Source organism: Balaenoptera physalus, assembly GCF_965194825.1.
Source record: "Balaenoptera physalus genome assembly, chromosome: 11".
In the NCBI taxonomy this organism is placed as follows: domain Eukaryota; kingdom Metazoa; phylum Chordata; class Mammalia; order Artiodactyla; family Balaenopteridae; genus Balaenoptera; species Balaenoptera physalus.
The window spans coordinates 101,277,678-101,295,233 of NC_138896.1; the positions used below are offsets into that span (position 1 = coordinate 101,277,678).

Below are 17,556 nucleotides of genomic sequence, written 5' to 3' on the forward strand. Positions count from 1 at the left end.
ATATGAAGACTGGTATCTCCTATATCATTCAGTGTTTTGGAATGCTTATGGGTAGGAAAACATTTCCATTTTCCCTCGTCCTATCCACAGCATTTTAAAAATGATCGTTTTGCCAAGTTCAGGAATGCCAGTCTTATTTGTTATTGTTTCCCCGTACCAGGCACACAGTGATAGCTTAATAAATATCTGTTGGGTAGATGGATGCTGCTGCCTTCATTAGTGAAGTTATTCCCTAGCCTATTGCCCTTGTATTGTTTTCACTAGGCCAGTATATCCTTTCCATGGCCACCTTCCAATACTGAGAGTTTATAAAACATATTTTCTTGAAGTTTAAGTTTAGTGAATCATCTAATTTTAGCATTGCAAGGAAGCTCAGAAGTGTTGTATTTCCAGCCTCTCTACGACATGACTGAATACTAGTGACTTTTTCAACACCTCTAACGGAACCCTCACTGTTGTATCGTGGGGTGTGTTTTCATGATTCTGCCTTCTTTCTGCCACCCTGAAATCTTAACCTTGTTGCCTGGTTCTGTTGTCTAGGGTACCATGTATGACTCTGGTCCCTTGCTGCTTCACGGATTGTTCTGAGACTAGCAGCGCTGTTCGCACCAGGCACATGTTAGAGATGCAGAGTCTCAGGTACATTCCAAACCATTGACTCAGAAGTGTCATTTTAAAAAATCTTCAAATTCACAAATATTCTTTTCAGAGATCTCTAATCTACTTTTAGTTCTATCCAGTGTACTTTTCACCTTGGACGTTATAGTTTTCATTTTCAGAAGTACTATTTTCATCATTTTGTTCCAGTCTTCCATGTCTCCACTTACCATGCACAGGCTTTCCTCTAGCTTCTTGAGCATATGGAATGCAGTTATAGTGATTGTTTTAATGACCTTGTCTGTTAATTCTATCATTTGTATCGTTCCTGGGTTGATTTCAATTGATTGGTTTTCCTCCTCTCTACAGGTCAGATTTTCCTTCTTTATGTATGCTTGATAATTTTTGTCCCACTTGTTTATTTTTGATTGTCTTTCCTTTGCTTTTGGAATCATTGCCAAGTCCAGTGTCAAGGACCTTACCCCCTATATTTTCTTCCGGGAGTTTTATGGTTTCAGGTCTTATGTTCAAGTCTTTAATTCACTTTCATTTGATTTTTGTGTATGGTATAAGGCAGTGGTCTAGTTTCATTCTGTTGCATAAGACTGTCCAGTTTTCCCAACACTGTTTACTGAAGAGGCTATCCTTTCTCCTTTGTATAATCTTGGCTCCTTGGTTGTAAGTTAATTGACCATATATGTGTGGGTTTATTTCCAGGCTTTCTATTCTGTTTCATTGATCTCTATGTCTGTGTTAATGCCAGTATCTTGCTGTTTTGATTACTATAGCTTTGTAACATAGTTTGAAATCAGGGAGTGTGATGCCTCCAGCTTTGTTCTTCTTTCTCAAGATTGCTTTGGCTATTTGTGATCTTTTGTGGTTCTGAACAAATGTTAGGATTTTTTGGGTCTATTTCTGTGAAAAAAAGTCATTAAAATTATTTATAGGGATTGCCTTGAATCTGTGGATTGCTTTTGGTAGTATGGACATTTTAACAATATTAATTCTTCCAATCTATGAGCACAGCATATCTGTCCATTTATTTGTGTCTTCAGTTTCTTTCATCAATGTCTCGTAGTCTTCAGTGTACAGGTCTTTCACCTCCTTAGTTAAATTTTTTCCTAGTTAAATTTTTTCCTAGATATTTTATTCTTTTTGATGCAATTGTAAATGAGAGTGTTTCCTTAATTTCTCTTTCTGATAGTTCATTATTAGTGTATAGAAATGCAACTGATTTTTGTATATTGATTTTGTATTCTGCAATTTTACTGAATTTGTTTATTAGTTCTATAAGGTTTTTTGGTGAAGACAGCTTATTTCACTGCCTTTTATTTCTTTGTCTTTTCTAACTGCTCTGGCTAGGACTTACAGTACTATGTTGAATAAAATGGAACAGTGGGCATCCTTGTCTTGTTTCTGATCTTAGAGGAAAGCTTTCAGTTTTTCACCATTGAGTGTGATGTTAGTTGTGGGCTTGTTATAAATGGTGTTTTCCTGGTAACTTTTGATTGGCTATCAAAAATGGTGAATTGATCTTGTTGAGTTCTGGATCTTTTTTATATTTTTATAAATATTATTGAACTTTGTTCTAGGATGTACTTAAGTTACCTGGAGCCAGTTTGATCCTTTTTCATGTTTCTCTTAAGCTTTGATAGGTGGAACCAGATCACTGTTAAGTAAAGAGATTATTTTTCTCCACTGATGAGAAAAACATTCTTCTGAGTATTCTATCCAATGCTCATGAGTTGTGAGGTTTTCCATTTTGGCTAGCAGAGAATTTAATTCCTGAAGTTACACTGACTGAGAATGAGCAATTTCAATTATAAGTTCTCAAAAAGCCCCAGAGTGAACTTCATCTGGTAAAGATCACCTATGCTCATAAAGATTTCTTTCCATCTCTTCACTGAACTTGCATTGATATTTATTTTATAAAGCCCAATTTGCAGGTCATTTATTATTCTTATTATGTCTTGACAAACTTTTGAGGTGAAATAAGTTGAAATATTTAACTCCCATTCTGTTGATACTTATTGTTGCATCAGTAGCTCAATAGCCTATTTTTCTTTCGCTTTTTAGCTTTCAGTATGGAAACTCAATTACATACAAATAGACAAAGTTTTTTAAGAGCTACTCTCAAGTGCGCTTGGGACCACTAGTGCCGTGTGCTAATGCGGTGTGCTTTTGAAGGGTAACCTGTCCTTGTTCGTTACTGGGAAATGTCATAAGGTTGAATTTCCTAAGTATGATGTTATGGCTGTTAACATCAGCTGTAATAAATTGCATAAAATCTCCATGATGTAACATCAAAGCATATAAATTCTAATCAGATGTTTGACAGACAGCCTTCAATGTGAATTGCTTTCCATCTTGTGATACTGGCATCTTACAGAACCTCTTCCAGAATCTTCTGCATTTGCCTGGGCAACAAGGAAAGAGAGAGTGCAAGAAACCTCAAATTTCAAGGGTCCATCTTACATGGAAGAGAGCCTGGGGCTCCTTTCTTTGAGACCATGGGGAGGAAAGAGGAATCAATGAGCATCTAGCCAGATTCAACCACAGAAGAGAAGGCTTTTTAGATTGCTCTTCCTATTTGGCACACTGCTGAGAGTTTCTAACCTGTTTATTTTTTTGGTTATACTTGCATGTCTCCATCTTTTGTTTATCTCTCCCCTCCTTTCGTGCACTGCACAGCAAAAGTGAGCATCACTCTGATGTAGGTGGGCACTGATATAATGGACTTTTTCCTCATTTGCCTGTAGGTGGCCCTTCCCAGTTTGGTGGCTGGACAAAGCCTTATGTTACCCTCTCACTCAGATTTGTCTGACTCATGAGCCTGTTGTATGTTTCTCAAGATAAAGAAGGTCCTAAAAACTCAAAGAAACTAACCCAAGTGTTGGATGAGTAATCCTCTCAAATAGCTGGGTAGATTCCCTCTTTCTCCTTTTCCTTTCTACTGCCCCTCAGGAGGGACAGTGTTGCAGGAGACCTTGCTCTCGAGGTGCCCATTAGGATCTGAAGGTGTTGCTAGTTGCACTGTTTGCAGACTTTCCTAAACTGGACCCTAAGGTGAGTTTGAAGGTCGTGAATGTGAGCAGTTGGCAGGGAGTTTGGGGAGCTGAAGCTTGACTCATTACAGATAATTTATATGTCACAGTGTTTATCGCTTCTGTCCAAATATCAACATTTCTTCAACATGAGAAACCACACGAAGTTGTTAGCACTCTGCTTGCACTTGGGGGTTGATATGGTGGGAAGAGGACTCTTTTTTTCAGATTTTGCCTTTGCTTACTGTCTTTTTCTGAATCTAGCAACAGCCAGATTTGTTGCATATTCTGGTTTGCAATTTTGTCATTTCCAGTATATTTTATACCAGGCATTCCCCTTGAAGAGGCATATACAGGTTATATGGGTAGCTAGCTGTCCTCTCTGAAAGGTTTATTCTGAGAGGTAAAGTCCAGTAAGTGAGTGAGCCTAGACGCAGATTATTGAAGAGAGAAATAATGGATTCCTTTACAAGCGTTGAGAGGCAAAACCTTATCTGGTTGGTAAAACTTTAGTTTCTGGAAAGGATAATCTGACGTGGAAGCCTTTGGATCCATCATTGCCAGAAAGTATTGCATTTTTGTTATGAACTATTTTCTAATGAATTGTGGGGAGTAAATCTGTAAGAGCAGCGAAGTGGCTTTTGTAAAGAAAGAGAAAGGCAGAGCAGTATATAAATAAAGAATGAGTGAGAGATAAGGAAATGAACTCTGAAAAGAGGAATAGAAATATTGGTTAAATATGTCTGAGCCATTTGGGTAGGTCTAGGGATAGAAATGAGGTTTTTTATCTGCAAATCCATCATCGTAGTTGTATGGTATACACCGGGGGCTGGAAAAATCCAGTCTATGCGTCATATCTGGCCCACCACCTGTTTTTGTAAATAAAGTTTTACTGGAAAACAACTCACTAATGTATTTTCAATGGCTGCTTTTGCTCTACAAAAGAATGGTAGAATTGAGTAGTTGTGACACAGAGACTCTACGGCCTAAAAAGCTGAAAATATTTACTATCTGGCCTTTTATAGGAAAAGTTTGTCAACACTTGTAATACACAGTAAACATGTAAGTACTAGAGAATTGTTGTTACCCAAATCCAACGTGAATGGTCAGAGCTACCATGTGACTGGGAAATAATGTCTGAATTTAAAAGTGAGCTTGGCATCTTGTTGGAGTCAGCCAGTCCAACCCCCATCTCTCCTGCCAGTGGAAAACCAAGAGCAAGCAAGGTGAAGTGACTTGCTCAGGGTGACTGCAAGTAAGTGACAAAGTCAGAATAATCCTCCAGGCCTCTACATCTTCAGCCAGAACTTCTTCTAGAGGTTGATAATGAAGGTTTACATCATGAATGAATAAGTGGTCCCTTATATTTAGGTAAATTCTTCCCCGATTAGGGAGCTGTTGCATAATGGAACGCTGTGTTCTGGATTCTACCCAAAGACTGTTTAATCCTTAGTAATAATAGAAAGACCTCACTGTAATGTAGACTCCTTGTTTAAAGAAGATTCTGGAAGGGACTTTTGGGTCAACATTGTCATAAAGTTTGGGTGATCTTTCACAGAGTATCTGTATGGATTACAAGGATGATTTTGCTCTTAAAAATCTGTTTATTTTGAAAATTTCTGTGAGACTTCAAATTCCCAATTCTACCAATGTAATTCAGACCCTTGCTGCTTAATTATATTTCTTTTCAGCTGTACTTTCTTGATGCTAGGTATTGGCAATGTGAAGATTTTGATGTTAAATAACTTCCTCTGACATGAACATAATTAATGATCTTTATTCTGAGTTCAGGACTGCAATGAAATGGAACGCAGCTGAATGTGTGCCTCAAGTTCTTGGAATATTAAAGTCCTCCACAAAGTTTGATTTCCTATATTTTTAATTATCTCTGACTTACATTGTCAAGCATAAGAGATAAGCAAAGTAACAGATTACATTCCAAATTTGCTCCCTCCTGAGCCAAGCATAACTGAGTCATTGTCTTTTTATATGTCAAAGCCCATAACTCAGAGTTGGGTTAGCATCTGACATGGGAGAGTTGAATAGCTTTTTCATCCTTGTTTGTTGTGATATTGTGTATACTGAGACATACACAAAATCAATACTTTGCCATTAAAATCAGTGTCTGAAGTGTTCACATTAAATAATAGTTAATTGAAATTTATGCTAAATTGATGCTTGTATTTTTGTTTTGCTGACCGAAGTAGGTGCAGGTTATTGGTTCAAAGGAAAAAGAAAAGCAGCAGCAGCAGCAGCAGCATTGGGGTGTATTAACTTAATTAGAATTAAATAAGGTTTATAGGTTTAGAAAGACAAGCTTTATTTCGCCTGTACAATTTCTTTCCCTTAAGGATTCTTTTCCTCAGTTAGATAAAGGAAAGTATGCTTCTGGAACTTAAGTGAATTATCATAGTGTGATTACTCAGGGATTAAATACATATTAAAATCCTGAAATGAAGTAACTCCTTCATCCATGTCCATGTGTTCTTCCCATACTTGGTCATTAAACAAGTATTGATTGAGAGCTCACTCTGTTCCCAGCCTCTATTAGGCACCTGAAATAAATGGGGACCCCAACCAGACACTATTGTTTTCACACAGCATGCAACACACACAGTGAGGGAGGCAGCTATTAATAAAATCACCCCACAAGAATAAACATAGAATTATGTCCTGAGAAACACGTAGAGGAAAAATTATGCAAAGGAAATCCGGCCGACTAGGTGTTCAGGGCCCCTTCCTGTCTATTGAGCTGAAAGCTAACTGATAAGTAAGGAGTTAATTAAGGGAGGTTGGGGGCCTGGGTGAGCACGTGCCCCATGCAAAGTAAGCTGCCTGTACAGGGTTCTGTCATGGAGGAGGCAGGGCCGTGCCTTGTTCAAAAATGCACACCAACCTAGTTCATTGTGAGAGGCCATGGACACGGAAAGTAGAGATTCCACCCTACTGCAGTGTTTTGTCTTTATCCAGGATCGCAGCCACTGGGGGGTTTCAACAGAGAAGTCACATGCCTCTGTTTGATAGTTGTAAATTCCACTCCTGCTGCTAGGGTGGTACTGAATTAGCGCAGGGGTGAGATTGGAAGACTACGGGCTGTGGGGAGGTCTGTGCTGAGTGATGTGTGCAATGGGATGTCTCTTCATACTCCACTCTTTCAAGACTGGAATTTTCTGTGGACCTCACCCATGTGGCCTTTTGTGAAACAGAAGACTCTGCTAATGAAGAAAGAAGAAAACTGACATGGAGGTCTGCCCTCAGCCAGAAGCCTGCGTGCATCAAACTGTTCAATGCCAACTTCACTAATATCAGGGAGTCCTGTTCCGCTTACGAAGAGATCAAGGTTTATAAATCTTCAGTGACTCTCAACTGCTTAGGTTAGGAATCAAATTTAAATCCATGATAGTTTCATCTCTAAACCCAGGTTTTATCTAATATAATCACCTCAGATATCTCCCTTAATGTAAATACTTTAAGAGGGATCAATGACCAAGTAGATTGTTTAAGAGAATCTAATAAAGTTGTGGAAAGTTAATCCACGTGTCTTTTTCAGAGGTACGGCTAATAACCTCAGGGGCAAATTAAATCATAACCTAAACGCAGGGGGGGGGAATCCACAAACATTCATTCTAATTTACTCTCCCGTAATTTGTACAGAAATGTTTTTGTATTGAATATTGCTTATGTAATGTGGTCATCTGCCGGAATTGGAAGCACCCAAGCCTGTCTTGTTGTTACAGTAGGATTCAACTTATGAATGTTTACTCTTTCCTCCACAGTGTTTGATTCTTCACCAGTTAGATGCCAGTTGAAAGAAACTTTCAGTTGTTTTGAAATCAGAATTCTATTTGTTTTATATTTGGTTAAATGTGTCCACATGTGAAAGCTCCCCAGGAAAGTGTGAGTAGAAGTATTAAAACTTAATTTTTCCCCATTTTTACAATGTCCTATATATGTAGAAAATGCGTACCTTCACATATACATACATGTACATATATTTCCTTAGTTTTGCGATGGCAAATTTAAGGTAAAAATCTGACAGGTGTTTGCAATTGAGGAAACATGGGGCTTACAATACAAGATGTACAGAATCAAAGGCTTCATCTTGGGCAGGAAAGTTCCTTATCAAAGATCCTTTAAACTTTACAAAAATACTTAGACATTTTCTCATTTGATGTTCACCCCAACCCTGTGAGATTAATTAGTTCATTGAAAATAACGGTTGGCCTGAACTTCAGGGTGGTTCACATCCAGTGAGTAGAAGAACATAAATTCCTGCTCAGCTGAACATGGTAGTAAAGTTCCCAACAAATTTTAAGGGAAGATAATTGTGAAGCTGAATCCAAGACGGCAGTCCACGAGAACCTTCACTTCTGTCTTTCAGGCCCTCAGGTAGCGCACCTCCAGATGTGAAAATCTGGAAGTTCAGAAGAGAGTCTAGCTGTGGAACATATAAGCAGTTGAGTTTTGGATGAGTTTTTCCTTTTAACTGAAACCACTCCTGAAGAAAATTCTTTGAAAAAGCGGGTCCACGGAAAATTCCACAGTTAGGAAAGTGTGGCATGTGAAGAGACATCCCATTGCACACATCACTCAGCACAGACCTTCCCATAGCCTTGTAGCCTATAAAGTGTTCAAAGGAATTAGGTAACCGTGAAGCTTTCTCTTTTTTTTTTTCCCCCAGTAAATTTATTTATTTATTTATTTATGGCTGTGTTGGGTCTTCGTTTCTGTGCGAGGGCTTTCTCCAGTTGGGGCGAGCGGGGGCCACTCTTCATCACGGTGCGTGGGCCTCTCACTGTCGCGGCCTCTCTCGTTGCGGAGCACAGGCTCCAGACGCGTAGGCTCAGTAGCTGTGGCTCACGGGCTTAGTTGCTCCGCGGCATGTGGGATCTTCCCAGACCAGGGCTCGAACCCGTGTGCCCTGCATTGACAGGCAGATTCTTAACCACTGGGCCACCAGGGAAGCCCGAAGCTTTCTCTTTTTTCCTCCTTGTGCCCATAGTTTAAAAGATTGGTTTAAGTTTTTTAGAGATTCAAATGAATTCAGCAATTTAAAATGCCTTTTTAATGCAAGAGCATTTCTTGTATTCTGCAACGGTTCCTATTGATTTCAGCCAGAACAATATTTCTAGAAGCATTCAGAATAGATAATGAAAATAGGAAGAGTTGCTGACCTGTCAGATAAACCTATAATCTCAACATCAATGGGCAACTTTATTTAATAGTTTGGAAACTAAATAAATCTAATCTAATTAACTTGCTCAGCTATAAATGATATTTTTGTGAGTTAATTTTTAATTCCTTATGCCAGAAGGCAAGATGTTGGTCCCCACCTCCTTCATGGAAGCAGAGTCCTAACCTAATAAATTAATAAATCATTATTAGGGAATCACATTAGGGAAAAGTGATCTCATTGCTTTAGAAATTTTCTTTCTCCTTATACTTTGCTTCAGGGGTCTAATTTTGGAGCTTCCCAATTATGAAGAAGTAACAGAATATTTAGACCAAAAAAAAATTTTTTTTGAACGAATGATTGTTGCCAATGATTGTTTGCCTTGGAGTTTGCTTGCCTTGATTTTTTTTTTTTGATCTTTATTGGAGTATAATTGCTTCACAATACTGTGTTAGTTTCTGTTGCACAACAAAGTGTATCAGCCATATGCATACAAATGTCCCCATATCCCCTCCCTCGTGAGCCTCCCTCCCATCCTCCGTATCCCACCCCTGTAGATCATCGGAAAGCTCTGGAGCCTATCTCCCTGTGCTATGCTGCTGCTTCCCACCAGCCAACTATTTTACATTCGGTGGTGTATGTATATCGATGCTACTCTCACTTCACCCCAGCTTCCCCCTCCCACCCCATGTGATCAAGTCCATTCTCTATGTCTACCTCTTTATTCCTGCCCTGCAGCTAGGTTCATCGGTATCGTTTTTTGTTTTTTTTTTTAGATTTCACATATATACGTTAGCGTACGGTATTTTTTTTTTCTCTTTCTGACTTACTTCACTCTGTATGACAGTCTCTAGGTCCATCCACTTCACTACAAATTTACTTCACTCTGTATGACAGACTCTATGTCCGTCCACTTCACTACAAATAACTCAATTTCATTTCTTTTTATGGTTGTATTCCGTTGTATATACGTGCCACATCTTCTTTATCCATTCATCTGTCGATGGACACTTAGGTTGCTTCCATGTCCTGGCTATTGTAAATAGTGCTGTAGTGAACATTGTGGTGCATGTCTCTTTTTCAGTTATGGTTTTCTCAGGGTATATGCCCAGTAGTGGGATTGCTGGGTCGTATGGTAGTTCTGTTTTTAGTTTTTTAAGGAACCTCCACACTGTTTTCCATAGTGGTTGTATCAATTTACATTCCTACCAACAGTGTAGGAGGGTTCCCTTTTCACCACACCGTTTCTAGCATTTATTGTTTCTAGCTTTTTTGATAATGGCCATTCTGACCAGCGTGAAATAATGATACCTCATTGTGGTTTTGATTTGCATTTCTCGAATAATTAGTGATCTTGAGCATCTTTACAAGTGCCTCTTGGCCATCTGTATGTCTTCCTTGGTGAAATGTCTATTTAGGTCTTCTGCCCATTTTTTAACTGGATTTTTTTTTTTTTTTTTTTTTTTTGATATTGAGCTCCATGAGCTGTTTGCATATTTTGGAGATTAATCCTTTGTTGTTTCATTTGAAAATATTTTCTCCCATTCTGAAGGTTGTCTTTTTTGTCTTATTTATGGTTTGCTTTGCTGTGCAAAACCGTTAAGTTTAATTAAGTCCCATTTGTTTATTTTTGTTTTTATTTCTGTTACTCTAGGAGGTGGGTCCAAAAAGATTTTGCTGTGGTTTATGTCAAAGAGTGTTTTTCCTAGGTTTTCCCCTAAGAGTTTTATAGTGTCTGGTCTTACATTTAAGTCTGTAATCCATTTGGAGTTTATTTTTGTGTATGGTGTTAGGGAGTGTTCTAATTTCATTCTTTTACATGTAGCTATCCAGTTTTCCCAGAACCACTTATTGAAGATGCTGTTTTTTCTCCATTGTATGTTCTTGCCTCCTTTTTCATGAATTAGGTGCCCATATGTGCGTGAGTTTATCTCTGGGCATTCTATCCTGTACCACTGATCTATATTTCTGTTTTTGTGCCAGTACCATACTGTCTTGATTACTGTAGGGTTGTGGTAGAGTTTGAAGTAATGTGGTATAGTTTGAAGTATAGGTTGAAGTAATGGAACCTGATTCCTCCAATTCCGTTTTTCTTTCTCAAGATCGCTTTGGCTATTTGGGGTCTTCTGTGTTTCCATATGAATCGTAAGATTTTTTGTTCCAATTCTGTGAAGAATGCCATTGGTAACCAAGTTTGATAAGGATTGCATTGAATCTATAGATTGCTTTGGGTAGTATAGTCATTTTCACAATATTGATTCTTCCAATCCAAGAACATGGTATATTTCTTCATCTGTTTATGTCATCTTTGATTTCTTTCATCAGTGTTTTATAGTTTTCTGAGTACAAGTCTTTTGCCTCCTTAGGTAGGTTTATTCCTAGGTATTTTATTCTTTTTGTTGCAGTGGTAAATGGGAGTGTTTCCTTAATTTCTCTTTCTGATTTTTGATCATTAGTGTATAGGAATACCAGAGATTTCTGTGCATTAATTCTGTATCCTACAACCTTACCAAATTCATTAGTTAGTTCTAGTAGTTTTCTGGTGGCATCTTTAGGATTTTCTATGTATAGTATCATGTCATCGGCAAATAGTGACAGTTTTACTTCTTCTTTTCCAATTTGCATTCCTTGTATTTCTTTTTCTTCTCTGATTGCTGTGGCTAGGACTTCCAGAACTGTGTTGACTAAGAGTGCTGAGAGTGGGCATCCTTGTCTTGTTCCTGATCCTAGTGGAAATGCTTTCAGTGTTTCACCATTGAGTATGATGCTTGCTGTGGGTTTGTCATATAGGGGCTTTATTATGTTGAGGTAGGTTCCCTCTATGCCCATTAGTCCAGTGGTTCAGACGCGGAGCTCCCACTGAGGAGTTTCCGCCCGGCCCCAGGCTCTCGAATCAAGATCCCACAAGCCATGTGGGGTGGCAAAAAACAAAAAGAACAATAACAAAGTAAAAAATAAAATTAGACTAGGAACCTAACAGATATGTTAGAAAGAATGTAAAAATAAAAATATAGATGAATCAACAACCGGATGGTACATCAGTACCACAGTAGTAAAAATGAGGTGGAGGGAAAAGAAAAAAAAAAGGTGGTGGGGGGTGGGGTAAGGCCTTGGCTGTGGAGAGCAGGGCCTAAGCCAGGGTGAGGTTTGGGCAGTGGGCGGGGCCAATGCTCAGGACCCACAGGGCTGGAAATGGCCCTGGGAGCTGTGGGAAGTGGGACTTAAGCTCAAGGAACAGAAGGGGCCCAGGCGTGCCCCCCACCCCTGGTCTCAGAGGGCAGGGGACCTCACCTGGGAGCCCAGCAGGCTTCCTGGGCTTGAGTGGGCAGGGCAAATGCCCTCCTCTCCTCTCCTGCTCCTCCTGCAGGGCCCCCCCCCCCGCCTGCCTCTCTTCATCTCCCTGGCCTCCCTCCTATGCCCTCAAGGACCCACGTGGCCTGGAGGGGACTTTGGAGGGTGGGGGATCGGCCTGGGAGCTCAGCAGGCTCTCCGGGCCCCAGTAGGCAGGGCAGTCGCCCTCTACTCCTCTCCTGCTCCTCCTGGAGGGCCCCTCCCGCCTTCCTCTCCTGATCTCCCTGGCCTCAGGGATGCCGATCTTGTCTGGCCTCCACTTCTCCTCCCCCCTCAGTCCCCCTGCATCCTACCGGTTCACTCTGGGGTTCCTTCCATCTCCTTGGGGGTCAGGGTCCCCCACCAGCGGCCAGCAGTCACCCTAGTTGTTGGGAGACGCTAACTCCGCATCTTCCCACACTGCCACCTTGACTCTTCCCCCTGCCTTGATTTTTAATTTGGCATCTTCATTACCTGAGGTACTATGCTGGTCAAAACTATCCATCCTCAGTTCTCTGCTTAACAAGAATACAAAAAAAAAAAAAAAGTTTCATATAATAGTTTACTTATTGGACTCTTTGAGGATTGTCCAAATCTAAGTATTTAAGATTAGCTTTCAGACATTGATTTTTTTCTTCTATTTTCATTAGTTTAATTGAAGTATAATTTACATACAAAAGTCACCAACTTTATTGTATAATTCTGTAAGATTTGAAAATCCAAATCCCCATCACAATCAAAATATAGAACTTTTCCATCATCCTCTAAATTTCTTTGTTGTCCTCCTCTGAATTCAATTCCCTCCCCCACCGACAGACCCTAGTAACCACTGGTCTGCTTTCTCTTGTTGCAGTTTTGCCTTCTCCATAAATGAAATCAAACAGTGTGTAATCTTTTTGTCTGGCTTCTTTCATTCAGTTTAATAATTTCAATATCCATCCATGTTATTGCAAGTATTAGAAGGTGGTTTCTTTGTACTGCTAAGTAGTATTGCATTGTTTAGATACACCATAGTTTGTGGTTTATGTATTCACTACTTGCTGGGCATTTGGGTTCTTCACAGTTGGATATTAAGAATAAAGCTATTATAAAGGCTTTTGAACAAATCTTTAAGTGGACATATGTCTTAATTTCTCTTGGGTAAATACCTGGTCATGTATTGCTGGATTTTATTTTAAGTGCATGTGTACCTTTACAAGAAACTGCTAATCTGTTGGCTACGTCGTTTTGCATTCCAACCAGCAACATATGAGTAACAGTTTTTCTGTATCCTCAATGACACTTGCTTTTTCTTTTTTTAATTTTAGTCGTTCTAGTTGGTGTGTAGTGGTATTTTATTGTAGTTTTAATTTGCATCTTAAGGCTTAATTGTGTTAAGAATCTTTTCATATTCTTATTTGCCATTCATATATCTTTCTACTGTCTTCACAGTTTTACCTTTTTCAGAATGGCATGCAGTTGTAATTAACCATTTCAGATTGGCTTCTATCACTTATAATATGCATTTAAGCTTCCTCCATATTTATCTTGGCCTTTAGTTCATTTCTTTTTAGCCTCAAATATTCTGTTGTCTAGATGTACCACAATTTATTTATCTATTTACCTACTAAAGGACACATTGGTTGCTTCTAAGTTTTGGCAGTTATGAATAATGCTGCTATAAACATTCTCGTTCAGGTTTTTGTGTGGACACACACATTCAGCTTCTTTGGGTAAATACCAAGGAGTGCAGTTACTGGATCATATAGTAAAAGTATGTTTAGTTTTGTAAGAAACCACCAAACTGCCTTCCAAAGTGTGCCTACCATTTTGCATTCCCACTAGCAATGAATGAGAGGCCCTGCAGTTGATCCAAATACTCCCAGCATTTGGTGCTATCAGTGTTCCAGGTTTTCGTCACACACTAATAAGTATGTAGTGATATCTCATTGTTGTTTTAATTTACATTTCCCTGATGATATATGATGTGGAGCATCTTTTCATATGCTTAATTGCCATCAATAAATCTTCTTTGGTGGGGTGTCTGGTGAGGTCTTTGGCCCATTTTTTTAATCAGGTTTTTTTTTTTTTAATTTCAACTTTTTTTGGGTATAATTGGCAAATAAAAGTCTAAGATATTTAAAGTGTACGTCATAGCAATTTAATATATACATGTAGTAAAAGAATTCTCCCATCAAGTTAATCAACACATTCATCATCTCTCATATTTATGTTTCGTTTGGTTTTCGTGAGAACATTTTAGTATACTCTCTTAGCAAATTTCAATTACAAAATAAAGTGTTATTAACTGTTGTCACCATGTTTATATAAGATCCTCAGAACTTACTCATCTTATAGATGAAAGTTTGTTTTCTTTTACCAACTTCTACCTATTTCCCCCATCCCCAGCTGCTGGTAACCACTTTTCTACTTTCTGTTTCAATGAGTTACACTTTTTTTTTTTTTTTTAGATTCCATATGTAAGGGATACTATGAATGATACCACTCAGTATTTGTCTTTCTCTGTCTAGCTTATTTCACTTAGCCTGATGCCCTAATGGTCCATCTGTGTTGTACTAAGTGGCAAGATTTTCTTCTCTCTCATTGCTGTAAAATATATATCTTACATATTCTTTATCCATTCATTTATTGATGGACACTTAGATTGTTTCCATATCTTGACTACTGTGAATAGTGCTGTAATGAACATAGGAGTGCAGATCTCTTCAATATCCTGTTGTCATTTCCATTGGAGGTACTACTCAGAAGTGGGATTGCTGGGTCATATGGTAGTTCTAAGTATTTTTAATTTTTTGAGGAACTTTCATAATGTTTTCCCTGGTGGCCACGCCAATTTACATTCCCACCAAAAGTTCACAAGGGTTCCCTTTTCTCTATATCCTCAGTAACACTTGTCTTATTGAAGATAGACATTCTAACAGTTGTGAGGTGATACCTCATTGTGGTTTTGATTTGCATTTCTCTCATGAATAATGATATTGAGCACCTTTTCATATACCTGTTGGCCATTTGGGTGTCATCTTTGGAAAAATGTTGATTCTGCCCATTTTTTAATTTGGAATTTGTTTTTGCTATTGAGCTTTATGAGTTCTTTATATATTTTGGATATTAACTCCTTATCAGATACAGATGGTTCTCTACTTATGATGGTTCACCTTATGACACTTTGACTTATGATGGTAAGAAAGCAGTACGCATTGAGTAGAAACCGTACTTTTTGAATTTTTGTCTTTTCCTGGCCAGTGATGTGCAATATGATACTCTTTTATGATGCTGGGAAGCAGAAGCAAGCTTCAGGTCCCAGTCAGCCACACGAGCACCAGGGTAAACAACTGACACAATTACAACCATTCTGTATGCTTTTCCCTTTTAGCACAGTGTTCAATAAATTACATGAGATATCCAACTTTGTATTGTGTAGTAATCTTTGTATTAGATAATATTGCCCACCTGTAGACTAATATAAGTGTTCTGAGGACGTTTAAGGTAGGCGAGGCTAAGCTAAAATGTTTGGTAGGTTAGATGTACCAAGTGTATTTTTGACTTAGGCTATTTTCAACTTATTATGGGTTTATTGGGATATACCCCATTGTAAGACAAGGAAAATATGTATATGGTTTTTCGAGATTGTCTCCCATTGCATAGGTTGCCTTTGCATTTTGTTGGTGGTTTCCTTTGCTGTGCAGAAGCTTTTTAATTCGATGTAGTCCCACTTGTTGATTTTCTTTTTCTTTTGTTGCCTTTCTTTTGGAGTCAGCTCTAAAATTTCAGTGCTAAGACCTATGTCAACTTATTGCCTATGTTTTCATCTAAGAGTTTTGTGGTTATAGGTCTTACGTGCACGTCTTTAATCCATTTTGAGTTGATTTTTGTGTATGGTGTAACAATAGGGGTCCAGTTTCATTTTTATTTTTTTCTTCTATGTGGCTGTCCAGTTTTCCCAGTACCATTTATTGAAGAGATTATACTTCCCCCATGGCATAATTGACCATATATGTATGGGATTAGTTCTGGGCTCTCTATTCTGTTCCATTGGTCAGTATGTCTGTTTTTATGCCAATATCATACCATTTTGATTACTCTAGCCTTGTAATATAGTTTGAAATCAGGAGAGTTGATGCCTCCAGCTTTGTCCTTCTGTCTCAAGGTTGCTTTGGCTATTTGGAGTCTTTTGTGGTTCATATAAATTTTAGGATAGTTTCTTTTATTCCTGTGAAAAATGTCATTGGAATTTTGATAGATATTGCATTGAATCTGTAGATTTCTTTGTATACTGTGGGAATATTTACAATATTAATTCTTCCAGTCCATGTGCATGGAATAGCTTTCCATTTATTTGTGTCTTCTTCAGTTTCATCATTATCTTATAGTTTTCGGTGTACAAATCTTTCATCTCCTTGGTAAAATTTATTTGTAGGTATTTTATTCCCTTTGATTCAATTGTAAATAAGATTTTTTCTTAATTTCTCTTTTTGATAGTTTATTATTAGTGTATAGACACACAACTGATTTTTGTGTTTTAATTTTGTATTCTGCAAATGTACTGAATTTGAACTTCACTTTTTTTTTTAATTTTTAAAATTGCGATTGCTGCTGGACGTTGCATAGTTTACTTTGTTTGTTGCCAGATTTGTTGTATTCTTTTCATTAGTGTAGGATTTTGTTCTGGTGCACAGCTACTTGAAAGCCATTTGTTTTTCTTGAAGTTTGCTTCATACACCATACATGTGTATGTATATATGGGTTGGCCAAAAATTCTTTCAGGAAAACCCCGAACGAATTTTTTGGCCAACCCAATATATGGTGTATGAATACATATGTATTATATGCATATGTATATATACTCATAGAAATATTTATTTTCACATCTATTCATATGAATTGTAAATATATATTCCAGTTTTCCTGTTGCTTAAGGTGAGCATATAAAGTATAAATCTGGTCTCTGTTATCCCATCATGACCCCAAAGTAAAAGTTCAGTTATTGGTTTGACATCAATCATTCTTTTTGCCTTTCCCATTTTTGTTCATTTGTTTCTTGCTTGGACTAAATACAAATCTTCTATAGTATTTGAATGATGTTTTAATTCATTCTCTAGTATAATATTATAGTTATGATAGCAAATAATACATTGGATTTTCTTTTTCCCTCCCTCCCTCCCTTCCAACTGGGGAGGGTTGTTGCTTGTCATTTGCTATTTTTCAAAACCATTTTTTAAAATAGTTTCTTTTCTTTTCTTTTTTTTTTTTTGGCTTTGTGAGTTTTAGTTGCAGCACGCGGGATCTTCGTTGAGGCATGTGGGATCTTTTCAGTGCAGCACGCGGGCTCTTTGTTGTGGGACACAGGCTTCTCTCTAGTTGTGGCATGCAGGTTTTCTCTCTCTGGTTGTGGCACACAGGTTCCAGGGCGTA

At 38.2% G+C, this 17,556-nt stretch overlaps 1 protein-coding gene and 1 long non-coding RNA gene across 20 annotated transcripts in view; one reads left to right on the forward strand and one right to left on the reverse strand.

Moving 5' to 3' along the window:
- The window catches only part of GRM7 (glutamate metabotropic receptor 7), a 1,143,247-nt gene that overhangs the window by 462,561 nt on the left and 663,130 nt on the right, over positions 1-17,556 (forward strand). The gene's annotated exons all lie outside the window — the stretch shown is intronic.
- Positions 8,323-17,556, reverse strand: part of LOC309637603 — a 102,546-nt gene continuing 93,312 nt past the window's right edge. Inside the window, exon 2 of the long non-coding RNA XR_014250698.1 lies at positions 8,323-9,662. This is a non-coding gene — a long non-coding RNA (uncharacterized lncRNA). The remainder of the gene's footprint in view (positions 9,663-17,556) is intronic.